At 41.8% G+C, this 20,028-nt stretch overlaps 1 pseudogene; it reads right to left on the reverse strand.

Annotated features, from left to right (window-relative positions):
• Nucleotides 1-1,269: 1,269 nt before the first annotated feature.
• LOC149010361 (FHA domain-containing protein FHA2-like) lies at nucleotides 1,270-18,254 on the reverse strand (annotated as a pseudogene).
• Between the last annotated feature and the right edge of the window lie 1,774 nt (nucleotides 18,255-20,028).

The following is a 20,028-nucleotide window of genomic DNA, read 5'->3' on the forward strand; positions in this document are numbered from 1 at the left end:
GGAGGGAAGCCCTGAAGCTTGAGCACGTTGTGGTTTCCCTATTACTTGGAGCAATCAGGTAAAAATCCAGTGAAATGGTGGGTGATCACTACTTATGAATGAACCTTATTTTATGCTACTACATGCAGAGATACAGAGAATCCATATTTGGGCTTAGCACGAAAACTATCTTTTTTTGGGTAGGAAATTAATAGAGGTAACAACTCTCATTTATCTCCATTTTGGCAGTTTTTGTTTTTATGGTAAACTTTCCTCACTTTCCAGCTTTTGTACCTTCTGTGGTTTTCTTCTCATAATTCCCTTTCACATACTCTCTCTGAAGCCATGCTCCTACATGTTACAGCTTTCTCTGCAATTCTAATTCCATGGCAAGCTTATTTTGAATCAATTCTCTACTGGTGTTAGGTTTCCTTCAAAGTAGCTCTCTGTTGCAACCACTTGACAACAAAGCGCAGTTGAAGCCAGATTCACAAAGCTTCAGGGTTTTGGCGAGGACTTTGAATACTGCATGCAAATTTATTCTATAATTTTGGGTCGGAACAGTAAGAAATCAACAGTCGATGTTGATCTTTCTAGCCTTGTTGGTGATATGAACATTTCCTGCAACCATGTGCACATTTTCTATGACTTCCAGCATCGTCGCTAAGCTCTGCAGGTCCTGGGGAAGAATGGATGTTTTGTCGAAGGTTTACTCAGAAGACTTTTGCTGTCTTGTAGAGGCCTGCATCCTGACTGAACCTGCAATCATGAGGTTGAAATAAGGTCCACGACAACATATCTCTTTAGATGTGAAAGATAAATTCCACTTAGAACAAACACACAAAACACTAAAAGCAGCTATTCTTGGTGTAATAAGAGAATAAAACTGGGTCCACATCAAGGTATAAAGAGATTTGTTCAAACCCATGAACGAGACATCTTACATCCCACTTTCAACATGAAGCCTCAAAGTTGATGGTCCAAGCTCCCATACTGCTAGGAATGGTCATACTCCCAGTAGAGCAGGAAACATTTAACAACATTCGAGAGTTATTTACAAGGTTGCACAGGTTATGTTATAGTGTGGATAGATTCAGCAAACTACAAACCCAGAGACTTTTATCAATCGTCCAATACGACTGTAGAAGTCCGAAAAAGAATATAGATTGGAAGATCTATTAGAGATCGGGATAAATGTGAAAATAGAGATGACCCTTGATGCAAAAAAAAAAAAAAAAAAAGGCTTTCCAGAAAAGATGAAGGCATAGCTTCCTGCTGATGCACACCAACTCAAGGATACCCCATATCAAAACAGAATTCCCCAAGGTCCAACACTAGAAGGTAGGTCACAATGATGGCAGCGGGATGATTATGCTCCTTTGATACTCGCTCATAAGAGAAGCCAAAGATATCATTCAATTCCAATAGATGGCTTCTGGAGCTTGCATACTGGCATTCAGTGTGAAAAGTTATAAATGGAGAATCTCCTGCCTCTGGATTTCTGTGTCTGGGAAAGCCTATCAGGTACAGTGGGGAAAGACTAGCAACCTTGTACCGTAAGGAAATCTGAAACTCAAAGCATCAAAATCCCAATTCTGACAAAAAGGAAAAAGAACTTGCAGTCATTTAGATATTCTGAGATTAGCGGTGCTAACCCCGTATGCAGTATCAAATTCCCATATCCCTTCACAGTTAGAACTAATTTCAGGGGTTCACGAGTCCCACCTACCCAAAAGAAAAGTAACAAGGTTGATCTCTTCACCATATGGAAGGCCATGACATTTGTGATGTTATGAAAGTAGGGAAACTAATGAAACAAACTTGCAATGTTACCTGTCCCTTAGACCTTGTGTTGATAATGAAGTGGCCAGGATATTTTTATCACAATCCCTTGGATTCATTGGCCAGCCAGTCCTCAGAAGTGAGATATCTCCGCACACAAGTGTGATGCCAGATATTGCTATACTGCTCTAGCAACTGCATAAATGAAACATAAACATTATTGTAGAAGTTTTTCAATTTTTGGTTTTATTTTTTAAAAGAAAGGAGGCTGGGAAACAGAAGCCAACTACAACTAGGTACAGAAATTCGACAAGCCATACACAAAAAACAATGCTATCTTTGCACCTTAAAAGTGAATAGGCCACCTTCAACACAATAGCTACAGTTCAGGTACTTTATCAAACTCAGTCATGCTATTGCAGTACTTTCTAGCTTAACAAAATGTTACAAAATCAAAGGCAAGGGGGGCAAGTCTATGATGGTTGATTAGCAGTCAATCCAGAAACTTCTTGAATGCCTCAGTTGATGAACTCAAACTCATTGATAGAGCTCAAAACATAAGTTTTGCATGCCCATAAAACCAATTTTCTGAAATACCTTGCCCACCTTATCTAACTTGTTAAATATGTAAAGACTAAAATATCTCCACTCTTAAATTAGTAGTTAATAAAATCTCCATACTCTAAAAATTATTGATTATGGTTATTAAGGGCAAAAAAACTCCAACACCATCTTCTATATACAATGGTAGCATTCACAATGGTACACATCATTGACAAAATTCCTATTATGATTGACATGTAAATTGTTTTATCAAATTACACTCCCCACCAACCCCTCCCCCTGGGGGGGAAAGGGAAAGCACCAACACAAGAAGAAAATCATAGAGCACTAAATTATCTTCTTTGGAATGGCAAAATTTTGTTAATTACTTCCACTTTTTCTGAAGCTGAAATTTGAGGTAATTTTCCCTAACACACTAGGTTCTTAAAAATAAGGTATACAGTTCATAGTTGAACAAACCTCAGTATGAAGTTTTGCCATGTGCATCCATTCTCCCGGACTACAAAGATTAGAAAGCACAGTTGCAACAGCTGAACAACATCTTTTTCTTCCAACTGCAAAAGTGGGTGACTATCCACATCTCTGTTAGCTCTCGACCTTGTCTATCCCTTTTTCTCTGCTTGGACTAGAGATACTTAGCACAAGTTGTCAATAACTTTCTGAGCAGATATTTTGCACTAAATGAAACTAGGGCATACTAGGAAAGGGAAATATGTGGAATATGATACTGGCGATGAAACAAATGAAAACAATAATGCCCATCAAGAGAATGATGTTTCAGACAACTAATGAAACCCATAAGGAAAAGGAGAAAAGGAAAGAAACAATACATTATTGACATCATATACATATTAAATATAACTATTTTACGAAAGAAAATACTACATCCAACCTTAACCTAGACAATTATTGGTACACAAAGCACAGGGTATGTCTTTGTTTCACATCCTTTAATATCAAGCAAAGTAAAGAAAGGAAATGTAGCCAAAATTATTCCATGCCCATCATCCAAATCCCATGTCAGAAAAAACAAATTTTATTTTATAATCCTCCCATATTTTACTGGGTTTCTGCGCCCATGATTTCATTTGACATATTCAGATGGGACCTTGATAGACTACTTGGGTATAAATCATCAAGCAAAAAGAGAAAAAAGACTAAAATCATTTATTTAATGCCAAAGTGGAGAAGCCAAAATGAGAGTCATTGAGACGCTTAATATCCAGGTGGGTACTAAAATATTGCAGCAAGAGCTGGCTGAAAGGTCCATGAGAGATAGGTAAAGAAAGAAAAACAAATATTGTAGTTAGGGGTGATGTAACTTAACTGTATTATTATCCCTTTCTCCTACAAGATCCAAAGTTATGTCTCAACTCTCAATCTCTATGGGAACCTGTAAGGCTGTAATAGCCATCAGAATTGACTTACCAAAATAATTCTATTAAAGATTGAATCAAATGTAACCTCAGTAGATGTTCATCCAAAAAAAACCTTAGATGACTACAACTACAAGAAGATCATCAACATAATGGATATCATGGAAACAAATCTCGTTCGAAACTGATCAGTTTTGCAGGTTACTGAGGCAAAAACTCAAGGGAGTTGAAAAAAACTACCATGTCGCCTGTTTTAATGTGTAGAAAATCAAAGATGACATATTGAAAGTAAAAATGGTGTAGTATTGTATAAAATCTAAAATAGCAGATCCTAAAAGGATAAAAATTTCGTAAAGGTTTAACAGGTAACTTCTAGGGTTAGAAGATATTTTTACTTCTCTCTTTTTTTTTTTTTTTTTTGCTAATCCAAAACGTACAGTCCCGCTTAAAGTTGGGAGAATGTATACATGACGTCTGGACTACAAGTATAACATTCACAGGTATGTGCAAATGCAAAATGGGTTACCTGATTGAATCAGATTCTGAAATTCAAAATTCGACATGTGGCTAATTACACCATGTCCACTTTATCCAATAGTGAAAATAGACAAATCATCTGTCCACTCAGAAGAATGGCTATCTTGTGACATTTGGAAAAATAATGAACTTTTGTTTAAAAAAAAAAAAAGAAAGAGTAATACCCATTGCACCAGGCTATCGTGCTTGGCAGGGTCCAGGGAGGGTCAAATGGACAAAGCCTTACCCTTTCCAAGGAGGCCATTTCCAGGACTTGAACCTGTGGCTGAAGCATTCAGCAAGGGAGCACTTGACCAAAACACCAAGTACAACCTTCAAAAATAACAGACCTTTGCAATAATAATAATTTACATTTCTGTTATTTCTAAAATAGAAGCCAAAAGCATCAACCAAATTTAAGATTACGACAGAGTTTCCTTGAAATTGCATCTCTAAATGCACTGTGAAGTTAACTGTGCTTTTCCATAAACCAACAAACAGTAATGCACCTTTTCCTACTTGTTTCTAGAAGCTAAGGACTTAATCTTAGTATTCCAATCAAACTTGGTTCTCATATAGATAACACCAAGTATTCCAATCAAACTAGGTTCTTATATAGGTAATATTGAACAACTCATTAGTACCCAACACAATCTAGCACTAAAAAAGCAAAATTCAACTCTTCCCAAGTACAATGAGGACTAGCAACAATGAGGACAGGACTACCAACAAGCTAATGATGTTCCTGAGTTGAATTTTAGTTTTTATGAAGCTATACAAAACTTATGTCTTGAAACACATATAATGACACCCATTTGTGATACTATCTCACAACCCATAGCCTAAGATGATCAATTGCATGACTAACTGGAGAATCCCACACTTTGTTGCAAAAGGACATGAAAATGAGCCTCCGTGTGACAAATCAATCTGACAAAAAACCAACAAAATCAATTAAGACTCAAAAGTCTGAAACTGAAAAAAAGAAACTTTAGCAATGAATGAGTTCGAACCTTCGAAATGTACCATAGTCTCCTGACTAAAAGTGAATAAAGCAAAGTTCTTTTTCTTTGGTACATTAAAACAAAATTCTTTATAACAGAGACAATAAAAAATCTTATGATAAAGCCATGAATCAAGTAATGCCTCACACTGAACAAGGACATTTTTTCTTGCATGACACTTGATGGTGAACACATTGTTGAAAGTTGAACATCAGAGGTAAATTGACAAAGCTAACGAACGCAACCAAACGTTGAAAACCAACATAAGCAGAATCACATGAGCAGCTAACCGATATTATCACTAAAAAAAACAATATACAACCAATATACATAAATTCACAGACACAAAATAAAGAAAGCATCCAAAAGTGAAACCCGATTTAAACAGAGAACCCAATTGCAAGCAATAGAGATAAATTCACAAACAAAAAACTGAACAAAGCAACCAAGATTGAAACACAATTCAAGCATATTGATGCGTCCAAAATCTGCACAGCCCTTAGATCTCCTGTGGATGACCTGCAAAAACGAACGTCCGATGTGGCCCGACCGCTGGGGTCGGGAGTCCACCTGAGGCTAAGTCAATTGATGAACTTAATCACAAACGGCTCTGCTTGAGCACAGAGCTAAGGAATGAATACGAGAATACGATTCAGATTGTATGTGTCCTCTACCTTGTGAGTAGGTGATGTCTTATATAGAGTGTATCTTCAAATCTCCTTCGTTGGATGTATTTGAGCCTTCTTCGGATAGTCGTCAGATCTTAATGGATAGATCCGTTGAGTGATAGATCCCTACTAGGTTGGACTCTCAGATGACTCCTTTGATATTACGATCGTTATATGGTAGTTATCCATATAATTGCGATAGCAACAGCCGCCAAATGATGCTACGCTCTTTGCGTTAGTCCATTTTGATGTAGCGGATTAGGCGTGCTTGTGTCGAGTTAGTTTTCTTCCTCAAGCTATCTCTGGACCTGCTCGCTTGGAGCGAGTCAACCTTCGCCAGCCAGGGTCGAGGATCGAACCAAGGTTGAACCAGGTTTGGTTATATTTTCTCCATATCACGAGCCCCCCGCACGCGTCGGACGATCCCGAGGGCTTGGTTTTGAACTGGGTATTTTGTCGAACAATAGCTTTGATAATCCCAACCCTTAAATGCGTATCACATTTAATGGGCTGTATGCTTTTTCCTCGAGCATCGTGAATATTTCACTTTGTGGAGGTGAAGCCATGGCACTGCAGCCGAAACTATAGTGCACAAATCGAACCGACGGTTTCGAACGCCGTTTTGATTCGTGAGTTCAAACTTTGAACGCTCTAAACTCGTCACGTGCGAGTGCTTAAAAGCGGTTCGTTTTCTTCGTAGGTTTCATTCTCCTTGTCGGAATTTTGAAACCTCATCGTCTTCTTCGCGCTCTAACGATTTTCTCACTCTCGAGCATCGCTCGGTGATTTAATAAGTCTACCGACTCCTTTTGCAATCTTTACTTTCGTCTACGGGTTTCTTTTTCTTGTTAAAAACCACAAGGACTTTTTAGTAATGGAAGGGTAGGGTTCCTGGAATCCTCGACAGGCGGTGAGGGTGACTCGGGCGAGGCCCGCCTCGGCCCCTGAGCAATCGGATAGTGATCGAAACTAAGCATTTGCGTGACTTCGAGAAGTTAGCAACGGAAAGAGCGAAGAAAGTGGTAGGCTCCTTCGCGCTTCCGAGTCGGACCATCCGAATCCAGGGCGACCGCGAACCTCGGGCGTCCAAACAACCTATCAAGTCCGCTAATGGACCTAGTTCGTTGCTTCCTCCTTACCGAGGAGAACCTTCCTTAGCCATCGAATGCTTCAACTTTCCTTCCTCGACCATCAAGGGCCCCACCGTGAGAGGGTTAATTCGATCTTTCCGGCGAATTTCCCCGATATAGATACTTTGGAAAGCGGGGTTCGTTCCCTTCTTACTTGTTTTCTGCGTTCTAAATCACTGGGATATATGTCCTGGCATGCTTCTTTCCAATAGTGGCGCTCATCGCGGCTTCTTAGGTTTATGTTTTGAACTTAGCATCATACCTTCTCTTCCTCTTTTGACATTTTCATGTTCTTCCTCTTTCCCATCTGGTGGGTTTCTTTCCAAGCGCAACAAAGTTGAGCTTGATGGTCGGGCAGCCTTGCCAGGGGAACCGCCCTTCCAATCACAAGGGGTGGGAAGGATTCTCCGCCGAGTGCCTCAATCGACCAACTTCGACCACCGGAAATTGTACACTCATACTCGAGGGCAACTAGGTCCCTCAACTATCAAGGAAGCAGAGGTTGTCGGGAAGATCAAGTCAATTCCTGGTATCAAAAGTACATAGATATGAGATGGAATACAACTCCATTCTTCATCGAGGTTGGCTCAACGTGAGCTCTAACCGCCAAGTTCGTTTCTTGAATGTCTGCGAACTTTTTCAACTTTCGACTTTCGCCTTCCGTCCTTCTTTGTAGTGCCTCCAAGAATTAATCCGGAAACCTTCGGGTGAGGCTGCAAGGCCGGGACGCGAGCAACGGTCTCCTTGAGCATTGATTGGAACGGTGGCCTCTATGCCTCCCCGCACCCTAATAAGGGTATAAGAAACTTGAGCGGGTTGAGGCTGGGAGAGGGAAGAAACCGACGGTTGACTCGCGATGCTCGCCCGAAGAAATCCAAAAAGAATAAAGATTCGAGGAGATCTTCATCCCTCAAGGTCATTGGTGGTGCGTCGAGTCACACAGACCACGAGAAGGCTGCCGAGTGGAGCTCTCTCGCTTGTGCCGATCGACGGCTGAAACCCGCAAGACGATGCTGTTTGTCTTTCCACGAGGTATTAACTATTTTGAGTTTTTACTACTTGCTTTGTAATCTCTCCGGGATTTTTGATAATTCTCCGCCTTTAGGAATGCCGGTTGAGCTCTACCAACATATGGAGGCCTGAGCGGTTGGTCGAGCGGCTCCGATGCACGTGAAGAGAATTTGGCGAAGGCCTACTCGAGGTGGATCGGTGAAGAAGCGCCAAAGAGTCAAAAGAGGAAATGACCAGGTCATCAACTCCTGAAAAAGGACTGGACTTGTCAACGGCGGGGGGAAGCGGCCAAGAAGCAGAAAAATCTTGCTACCACGTGCGCCGAGAGCCTCGAGTTTCAAGCCAAAGATAACAAACGTCTGAAGAAGATGGCAGTTCCCAGCAAACCTGAACATCTTTCACAAGATCTTTGGAGGGACTGCATTCGGAAGTATCTGAACAACGTTCCCTTCAGCGATCTTATGGGTTCATTCAACCTTCAAGCTTATCGAGAGGGGCGAAGATGTCCGGAAAATATTCTTGAATCTAACCCTTCCTTGACAAACTCCCTTTCGGGCGTATGTCACAAGGAAATCTTTGAGAAGCTGGCCTTTCCCCGATTGGGTTTGGGAGGAAGAGGACCCCATTCCAACAGATCCAGATATCGAGAAGTATCTTGATGATTTGCCGCCTCTTCCCGAAGAACCTCCAAAGCCTGCCTCAGAACACGATCCTTCGGCTGAAAATGAGAAAGAACAATAGGAAGCTATCTCTTTTTCTTTTTTTTTTGGTAAGTGTTGGCCCCCCACGGCCTTCAATAATGAAATAGAGGTTTGCCTCTTTCTTCTCGAACTCTTCCAATGATTGCCATAATACGTTCTCATATCGCACCCATAGGATTGTTTCTATTCCCTCTCGTAAGAGATATTTAAGAATGAGATAAGTTATCATGTAGATAAACTTGTACCTTAACTGAAGATGATGCTCGGGACATCGGAGGGATACGTCCGAGAGCATTGATTTGATTCTTACCGAACCCTTTATGGCTCTTGACAACTTTATCTCCCGACTGCTCCTTTTTTACGAAGCCCAAACGTTTCCTCGTATTTGCGTACAAGTTGTTCATCCCAAGGAATTGGGAATACTCCCTTATTTAATACTGGTGCGACGGTTGATATTTGGCAGTATCCTCGTATCAGGTGCACATTGCTCCAAGTGGAAACTTAGGTCAGCCTTCAAGTTTCGAATTTAAAGCGCCGTTATCCCCTGATCGTTGATCCTGCATTTATCGGAACTCGAAGCGTCTTTTCCATCCTACCCCTTGATTAACTGGGCTTAAAGGATACCAGGCATAAGTCCTCAGGGTGCTCATCTTTTCATCTTTATCCCGATCAAGTTATTCTTGCGAAATTTGCAAAGAGATTTTGTCTCGGCTGACTCTATCCTCCAAAATATGACGACGAACAAGTTTCCGACAATTTTATCATGAGCTTTTTCTCGAGTAATCTCCACAGATTCATACGGGTTTACCATACGGAAGTTCTGTTGGATATTCCTTACTTCACCGTTGGGTCTTCCCTTCTACTATATTTTGTTGGATTCCGACTAACGATGCTGCTTTTCATTTGTAGTGCCTCCAAGAATAACTTGGATAATATAGGGGAAACTGAGAAGAGCAGGCGAGAAGGTGTTCCCTCGAGGTGAGCCATGGTGAATCTCAGACAGGGAGATTGCTGTGGTGAACTGACAGATCCAGGCTCACCGATGAGTTCCAGATGGAGAGACCATTCGGCTTCAAGGAGGATGTGGTTACCCGGCTGTGAGGAAATCCCGGCACAAGGGAGTCCTCTTCCAGATGAAGACCCGGGCTTCTAAGGAAGATGTGGTTCTGAGTGGTCGGGCCGAACGACTCTAGTGCTTGTTTGGCATCCCCAACCTCCTAGGGAGGTTTTGAAGAGGCCGAAGATTGCTTTAGGAAGCGCCGATTGGCGATGATGTGTTTCAACCTTCCTAGTCACTAAAGAGATCTGACTGGTGACAAAGGATTTGAAAGGCAAAAAGGGACGTGTCAAAGGGAGAGGAGCCTCTCAGGTCTGGATAGGAGTTTAGAAATCCGTGATGTAAGTTTTTCTTCATTACCTTGTTCGAAGATTTTTCTTTGCTCGACAACTATTAAGTTGTGAAAGAGTCCACCGGTAACTCCACAATCAAGTGGAAGCAGCCAGGCAGTAGAGAGGAGAGCTAGGCTCGGGAAGAATCAGGGCCAAAGAAGAGATGCCGTCTTGGAAACAAAACTGGGATATGGAGTGAAGAACCAGAGAAGAGCGTTGTTGGATTGGATGGTGCGGGAGAAAATCCGACAATGGAGCGGGAAGTTGAAAAGCTTTCAAAGGCGAAAGGGTGGAGCTGTATCAAGCCCCAAAGGAAGGTTACCCTTTGCGAGTCCCTACGACTTCTTCAAATATTTACGAGTAAGCCTTTGTTGACATGTTGAATGCTTATAACTTGCAGGCATATCGGGACGGTGAGAACGAGGTATGGGAATCGATAATAAGGAGAAACCTATCAAACGATTCCCCACGCGCAATTGTCATCATGAAGTGTTTGCAAAGTGGGACTCTTCCGGGCCAAGGACGTGATGGACTTTCCACCTCCAGATTCGGATATAATGCATCATCCTGATGATTCTCCTCCTTTGTCTCCTCTTAAAGGATTCAGCTATGAAGAGCTTGCTTTAAATGCAGGTTTGATCAAAGGTCAAGCCTCTTCAGAAAAAGCTGGATAAAGAGTATGGAATTGCGAAGGATTTTGTAAGTTGGAGTTTACAAAATGCTTCGCAAATCCCGAGGGAGATAAACAGATGATAACATATGTTTTTCCGGCTCTGTTCTTCTTGACTATGTGATGCTTCTGACAAAGCTGCTTCGATCTTGTTTTAGCGTTCTTCACGATCACCGATGATGATTTTCCTTCTCGACCGAACGAAGATTGTATCCCAACATTTGTTTTCTCATATGTATATTTGATGTAAAGGTTAGCCCCTTCTAGTCGTCTAAAGGAATAAAGAATCAACTTCATCTTTGAACTTTGTTAGTCACTTGAGTCTCTGTTTGCAGTAGGTCTTAGTTGTAGAAGGTCCCACACGGGTTTTAAACCGATGCCTTTACTTAAGGATTTCCGGAGAAATTCAATAAGTTTGAGAAGGAACTCACTCGAGTTTTAAACCGATGCCTTGTAGAAGGTCCCACACGGGTTTTAACTTTTAAACAGATGTCTTTTGATTTTGTCGCTGGATCTGATCTTGATTGTTGTGTGTTGCCCCCAATCAAAAGACAGTATGTTGAAAATTGAGAATTGTATTGATTGAGTTGAATACTGTTACATCATGAATGAAAATGATAATCTCTTCAAGGATAATATTTTTCAAGTGCCTGGCATTCCACAAACGATCCAGCTATTTCTGTGTTGTCATGTTCTTCAGCTTATAAGCTCCCGAACCGACTGGTTTAATAACCATATATGGGCCTTCCCATGAAGGGTCCAATTTCCTTTGATGGCGTGGATCTGAAGCTAAGGTATTCCTTAATACCAAGTCTCCCGCTATGTATCGACGATTCTTCACTCGGGAATTATAATGTGACGCTATCCTTCGTTGATAATGTTGAGTTCGTGCTATTGCTTTTGCACGAACATCATCTAAACAGTCAAGGCTATCTAGCAGTCCTTGTTCGTTCGCTTTTTCTTCGAACTCTCTTTCCCGTAGTGTTCCAGACATTACTTCAACAGGTACCAGTGCTTCAGATCCATAAACCAATTTAAAAGGAGTTTCTCCTGTGGGTGTTCGAACCGTGGTTCGATAGGCCCACAGAACGTTGGGCAATTCTTCGACCCATAAGGCTTTATCAGCTTCGAGTCTCTTCTTTATCCCCTCAAGTAATTTTCGGTTTGTAACCTCCACTTGGCCGTTGCTTTGGGGGTATCCCACTGATGACATACGATGCTCGATAAGTACCGTAAAATTGTTCAAATTGTGGGTTATCGAATTGAGTGCTATGATCGGTCACGATTATTTTTGGCATCCCGAATTGATATATGATAAACTCGAGCACGAACTTCTCCACCTTTCGTTCAGTGATGGTTGCTAGGGCGCTAGCTTCGACCTATTTGGTGAAGTAGTCAATTGCTACTATAAGATATTCTCTTCCACCGGATGCCTTGGTGAATTTCCCCATAATATCGATTCCCCACATCGCAAAAGGGATGGGGTCTAGAATTGAAGTCAAGGTTTCAACTGGGCTTTTAGATACCGTAGCATGGATTGACAATTGCTACACCGATGAACATATTCCATAGCAGCTTGTTGAAGCTTAGGCCAATATAGACCGAGCCTCAAAATTTTGTGTGCCAGGGCCCGACCGCCCATATGAGCACCACAAATTCCTTCATGCACTTTGGCCAAAGCTAATTCCGATCCTTCAGGACCCAATCATCTCAAGAGGGGTCCGGCATAGGATCTTTTGTATAGCCTTTCGTTTTGCATAATGAATCGTGCTAATCGCACCTTGATTAATCTTGCTTCTTTCGAATCTTCTGGCAATTTATCATCTCTTAAATATTCCACGATCGGATCCATCCAGCACCGTTCAGCTTCAATATAGGATATCTCCTTCTCCTGATAACTTAGGAATGTTACTTCTTCATATAGACCGAAGGGTCTAAATCTTTTCTTGGCATTGGCTAATCTTGATAGCTCATCTGCCATCATATTTTCTTGGGATCTGACATACTTTCAGATTCCTGAATCCTTTCTGCAATGCTTGCACAATCTCTTGATATTTTTGTAATCGGGGTTCTTTGACGCCATACTCCCCTTGTACTTGATTGACAATAAGCTGTGAGTCACTAAAAATAGTTACCTCCGCTATCGCCAATGCTTTTAACAATCGAAGTACAGCTATTAGGGCCTCGTACTCTGCTTAATTGTTACTTGCTTTGAATGCGAATCTTAATGCATATCGAATAATAAAACCTGCTGGACTCTTCGGAAGAATTCCAGCCCCCGCTCCTGCTTATTACTGAAACATCCACATATACCTCCCAAACGGTTGGAATAGTGGGTTCGACAATTTCCTCCACTGGTGCAGTAGTCTCTACTACGAAATCGGCCAATGCTTGGGCTTTAATTGCCGTTCGAGGCCTAAAGCTTACTTGGAACTCGCTGAGCTCAACTGACCAAGCTACCATTCTTCCAGACAAATCAGGTTTACGAAGAAGTTTACAAAGGGGAAAAGTAGTAAATACCTCGATTGGATGAGCCTGAAAGTATGGCCGTAGTTTTCTAGCTGCTATCATAAGAGCCAAAGCTTGCTTTTCGATCTGAGAGTACCGTGTCTCCGCGTTAAGTAATACGTGGCTGACATAATAGATTGGCCACTGCTTTTTGTCTTTTTCTGGAACGAGTACCGCGCTTACTGGCGAAGGGGATGCTGCTAAATATAGCCGTAAAATTTCTCCCTTTTCCGGTCGGGACAATAGCGGTGGTCTTCCTAGTGTTTCCTTCAGATCTTCGAAAGCCTTCTGACACTCCTCCGTCCATTTGGCCTCCTTACTACCCCTCAAATCTTTGAGTGCTTTGAAAAAAGGTAGGCACTTTTCTCCTGACTGTGAAATGAAACGATTCAATGCAGCTACTCTCCCCGTTAAGCATTGCACATCTCGAACAGTCCTGGGGGCTTCCATATCGATCAGAGCTTGTATTTTGGCCGGGTTAGCCTCAATACCTCTTTGTGATACCATGAAGCCCAAGAACTTGCCCGACGTAACTTCGAAGGCGCACTTTTCCGGATTTAGCTTCATTTGGTATTTCCGCAATACTGAAAATACCTCTGTTAAATCTTCAATATGTTTAGTCCTCACAATGCTCTTTACCAGCATATCGTCAACATATGCTTCCACGTTCTTCCCGATTAAGTCTTTAAAAATTTTGCTGACGGCCCTCTGATAAGTAGCCCCTACATTTTTAAGGCCAAACGTCATGACTTTGTAATAAAAACTCTCACGATCAGTCATGAAAGCCGTAAACTTCTCGTCCTCTTTATTCATGAGGATTTGGTTGTATCCTGAGTATGCATCCATGAAACTCAATGTTTCATATCCTGCTGTTGCATCTATCAACAAATCAATCCTGGGCAACGGATAACAGTCTTTTGAGCAAGCCTTGTTGAGATCTGTGTAATCTATACACATTCTCCACTTTCCATTTGCCTTTTTGACCATTACCACGTTGGCCAACCAGATTGGGCATTCAATGGGTTCAATGAAACCAGAGTTCTTCAATTTTTCAACCTCACCCCGAACGGTTTCGTACTTTTCTATGGAGAAATTTCTCCTCTTTTGAATAACCGGTTTCACCTTCGGATCTATCCAAATTTTATGCTCTGCAACTTGCCGATCAATTCCTGGCATATCGTCCGCAGACCACGCGAACACATCGCTGTTTTGTTGAAGAAAAGACTTCAACTCTTTTTTGAATTCTTCCAGCTCCTCAGACCTGATATAAGTAATTCTTTTTTCATCCTAACTTTGATAAGGATGGCCTTCCAAGGATGACGTTATAAGCCGGAAGTTCTCGAACCACCAAGAAGTTTACCCGAATAGTAGCCTCTTTGGGGAAGCTTCCAATCGACAGATCTAGTTGCACCAATCCTTCCGCTATTGCGGACGATCCCGCAAAGCCATATAGATGCGTGGATGATGGCTTCATCAAATCTTCATCCACTTTAAGCTTTTGATAAGCCGGATAAGATAAAAGGTCTGCAGCAGACCCAGTGTCAACTAACACCCTATGCACTTCACGGCGCGCGATTTCTACCTTGATGACTATGGCATCATCATGAGGTAAACAGACGCCTCTTTCATCTTCTTCGCCGAAGGTGATCGAACCCTCACCATTCGGCCTTTTACGCTTCTGTGTTTTTCCGGTTCCAACAAACTTGGATTTGGCTTTCAGCTTCCGGAGCGACTCAGGTTCGGGACCTCCAAATATTGTTAGTATGGGTGACCGAGTGGCATCAATCACTTCTTTACCTTTCTTAGATTTAGGAGCTTCCGTCGGTTGTTCTGGGCTAACCGAATGGTCCCTTTTGTTACCTATGTCTCGCAGTTCGGCTCATCTTCCTCTGACGAAATTGGACAAGTGCCCTTGAGATATCAATCTTTCAATATCGGCCTTTAAATGTCTGCAATCATTGGTATAGTGACCGTAATCTTTTTTGAAACAACAATACCTTTCTTGATCCTGCTCCCCAGGTTTGGTGGGAAGCTTTGGAGGCCATTTCAAGATATTTTGTTTCTTGATAATATTTAAAATATCAGCCCGAGGAATTTTAATGGAGTATACTCACTTTTACCGGGAGATCTTTGCCGCCACGCCTGGTGAGGCTTTCCGACTCGATCACGAACATTCGCTCGGCCTCGCTTGTTCTCGGGGCCTTCTGTTCTTTTTAGAGGCTTTATTCTCCCCCTAGCGTGCGTTTAGGATCTCCGTCACCTCTGCCTGCTTCTGACATCTTTGCACCAGCTCAGCATAAGTGGTAGGCATATCTTGAAGTAATAACTCCAAGAGTCGTTGGTTAGTGAGTCCAGAACAAAGCAGTTTTAGCCACTTGTTCATCTAGATTCTCTATCTCCATCGTGACCCTGTTAAATCTTTTCAGGTACTCCCGAATCGATTCACTTTTCCCTTGTTTGATAGTGAACAAGGTCTCCTCGGTCTTTTTATCCGAGTCCGCTTTGGAATCGCCCATGAATTTGCGCACCAATTCTTCAAAATCCACGATTCTTCCCGACGGGAGATTCGAAAACCATTTATGTGCTGCTCCAGTCAAGGATGAACTGAAAACCCTGCAAAGGATTTTATCGGAATTACCCGCAACAGCCATAGTCTGTTTATAATAACTGATGTGAGCGGTGGGATCTCCCGAACCATCGAACGTGGAAAAAGTCGGCAAACGGAAATTGTGAGGAAACTGATATCTCGCTATGGGCCCGGCAAACGGAGTTTTTCGAATAACCGAATAAATATCATCGGTTATTCTCCCTCTCGCCAATTGTCCGAGTTTTTGATTGATATTGGTCAATTCTTGACCAATATGTGCTGACCGATCCCCGACGACACGATCATTCTTCCGAACTGCACGCCTGATAGTTGGTGAGTGAGTTCGTACTCCTGCACCCAACCTCGTATTTGAATCGGCCGTACTACTTTGCAGTCCTTCGAACCGATCGTCTCGCCTAGGGAGTTCTCCAGTTCTCCTAGGTTCTCTTTCTCGCCACCGGTTGCCTTCCCAGAAGTTCTGACCGACATTCTAGTCATCGATCTATCTTTGCTCCCTTTGTAATGCGCGCCTTCCCGCATCATGGTGATCAGGTGCTTATGGTGCCACCACTTGTCTGGTTAGCGTACGGAGCGTCTAACTCACCTCCAATAACTGGAGTTTCATTTGATCTAGTTGATACTGGGAGTGGATCGGAGGATTATTACCTCCTTGTCCACCATCTTCCCGTACTTCAAGAGGTCGACTCCCCTCAGGGATATCTAGATTATTTGCTCCGGGAATTTGGACGCCAGCATCCCGCTGGGCCGTAGCAGCCGCTGCTGCTGATGATCTAGTCACCATGGCTTTCTGAAGCGTTTCCCACAGACGGCGCAAAATGATGCGTCCAAAATCTGCTCAACCCTTAGATCTCCTGTGGATGACTTGCAAAAACGAACGTCAGATGTGGCCCGACCTTTGGGGTCGGGAGTCCACCTCCGAAGGCTAAGTCAGTTGATGAACTTAATCACAAACGGCTCTGCTTGAGTACAAAGCTAAGGAATGAATACGAGAATACGATTCAGATTGTATGTGTCCTCTACCTTGTGAGTAGGTGATGTCTTATATAAAGTGTACCTTCAAATCTCCTTCGTTGGATGTATTTGAGCCTTCTTCGGATAATTGTCAGATCTTAACGGATAGATCTGTTGAGTGATAGATCCTTATTAGGTTGGACTAGTAGATGACTCCTTTGATATTACGATCATTATATGGTAGTTATCCATATAATAGCGATAAGCAACAGCCGTCAAATGCTGCTACCCGTCTCTTTGACGATTAGTCCATTCCGAACGTAGCAGATTAGGGCGTGCTTGTGACTGAGTTAGTTTTCTTCCTCAGCAAGCTATCTCCTGGACCCGGCTCGCTCGGAAGCGAGTCGATTCCTTTTGTCCCGACCAAGGTCGAGGATCGAACCAAGGTTGAACCAGGTTCGGTTATATTTTCTCCATATCCATATATACATGATATGGAACCAATATTATTAAAAACCCTTCAGCCAAAAGTATGACAGCAGCACAAACACAAAGGAGATCCTAAGTCTATAGAAAATAAACAAACCTAATGATCCAGAAGTCCTCGCCTTTCCAGCAGATGCGCCAGCATACCAAACATTTCATGGCCATCACCAGTCCCCTGCAACTTCCTGCTGGAAGCTAAAATAGCATCACTAACATCTTCATCGTCTTCATCCATATATTCAGTCAATGCCCTCCTTCTTCCCTTCTTCAAACCAAACTTTGGCAGCAGCAGATGCAGTGCAGTGAGAAGGGAAGGAGAACTTAAATGCCCAGCAGAAGATGGCATTGACAGAGCAGGATGATTCACCGGTATATGTCAAGAAGGAGCAGCCCCTCCCCGAATATTTCTTACAGGCAAGAGGAAGTAGAACTTCTTGTCACCGATTTGAAGAAGGTCCTGACAATCAAGTTTCACAGGTGGGTTTCTGGGTAAGTGAAGAACCCCTTCGATAAAACATCCATTCTTTCCCAGGACCTCCAGAGCCAAACAACGGCACTGGAAGTCGTAGTAAATGCAAGCATGGTGGCAGGAAATGTTCATACCACCACCAAGGCTAGAAAGATCAAGATCAACCGTCAATTTCTTAGTTCTGACTCAAAATTATAAAATAAGTTTGCATTTAGTATCCAAAGTCCTCACCCTGCAGCTCCGCGAATCCGGCTTCAACTTTGTTTCCACTTCTGTGGCCTGATCGCCATCATGGTTGATTGATAATGGTAATGACCGCTGCTGTTAAGTGGTTGCAACATAGAATCACTTCAAAGGAAACCTAACTCCAATAAAGAATTGGTTTAAAACAAGCTTGCCATGGAATTAGAATTGCAGGGAAAGCTGTAACATTTGCGAGCATGGCTTTAGAGAGAGAGTGAAACAGAGTTATAAGAGGAAAGCCATAGAGGGTACAAAAGCTGGAAAGTAATGAAAATTATTACCATAAAAACAAAAACTGCCAAAATGGAAATTCATGTAGGTAATAAATGATAATTATTACCTCTATTAATTTCCTACCCAAAGAATAGATGGTTATCATGCCAAGCCCAAACCAACTTGCAACCATTTGAACAAAAAAAAAACTTGCGATCATGTGAATCGGAAAATTTCCTCTCCATACAAGTAGAAGATCTACTTTTTAGGATTGTACTTTCATCACCTCAACAAAATACCACTCTAATAGTCAGTTTGACCCAAAAAAAAATCTAATAGTAATTGTTCTTGAATTCAAAAATTGAGGTCAATTATTGATCCTTAGATTTTGACATTTTTTTCTTCTTTTTTTTTGGGGGGGGGGGGGGGTGTGGTTTAGAACAGACAATGGTTGTTAAGTATCAGAATCATCGACTCCTTAGATTTGACATATTTGATGAAGTAGTAAAAGCATAATCCTAATAAGCATACAAAGTGCACAAAACAATTCTCTCATCTCAAATCATCTGTACATTTTAACCTTCAGCATTCAAGGAAAGTTTTTATTTATTTATTTTTCTTTTTTAAAGGAGGATAAAACTTTAAAGGCAAGTTAAAAAACTATAGGTAAAAAATTACTTTTGGTCATTTATTTCCTTTTGTTCTTACTATATTTTATATTTATGTTTAGTATGGTAGATATGTTCTGTTTCTAAGTTATTTTTGTTGTATATTCATCCTCATGTTGTTTAGAAGACTTCCATTTTATTGACAAGCACAGAGGTGACCATCCCTTTATATTCATCTTCTCGTTGGGCAGTGTAGTCTTACATAGAAGTGCTATATTCTTACATGGAGTTGATACTCAGTGGACAAAAGTAAATAAAAAAAAAAATAAAAAATCAACAGGACCAAAGCAGAGGCTGGAAAGGGTTATAATCTAAGGGACCTTTTCTGTCTTGCAGAGGGGCCACATCCTGACTGTAACCTGCAAACACTAGGTTGAAAGGTCCGTGACAATAAATTATCTCTTTATAGATGAAAGGCAAATTGGACTTTGAACGCACACACACAACACTAAAAGGCAGTTATTCTTGGTGTAAAAAAGAGAATAAAATTGGGTCCACATTGAGATATAAAGAGATTTGTTCAAACCCATGAACCAGATGTCTTACGTCTCACTTTCAACATGAAGCCTCAAAGTTGATGGTCCAAGGTCCCTCACTGCTGGGAATGATCAAACTCCCAGTAGAGCAGGAACCACTTGGCAACATTCAAGTGTGGGTAGATTCAGCAAACTACAAACCCAGATGCAGATATCCTAAAAATGTTTTCCAGAGAAAAATGCAAGGCATAGCTTCCTGCTGATGCACATCAACTCAAGTATATCATATATCCAAATTGTATTCCCCAAGATCCAAGACTGGTAGGAAAGTTACAATGACGGACAGAAGATTATGCTCCTTCGGCACTCAGTTACGTATTCCAATGGATGGCTTCTGGAGCTTGCATATTCGCATTTCATGTGAAAAGCTATGAATGGAGAATGTCCTGCCTATGGATTTCTGTGTCTTGGGAAGCCTATCAGGCACAGTGGAGATGAGTATCAACCTTGTAGTGTAAGGTGAGGGTTTTTTCTTTTGTTGGGGTGTGGGGGAATCTGAAACTCAAAGCATAAAAATCTCCAATTATGACAGAAAAAGTAAACTTCCTGTCATTTA

This window comes from Hakea prostrata, chromosome 7 (assembly GCF_041222555.1).
Source record: "Hakea prostrata isolate BN-2017 chromosome 7, UWA_Hpros_2, whole genome shotgun sequence".
NCBI classification, from domain to species: Eukaryota; Viridiplantae; Streptophyta; class Magnoliopsida; order Proteales; family Proteaceae; genus Hakea; species Hakea prostrata.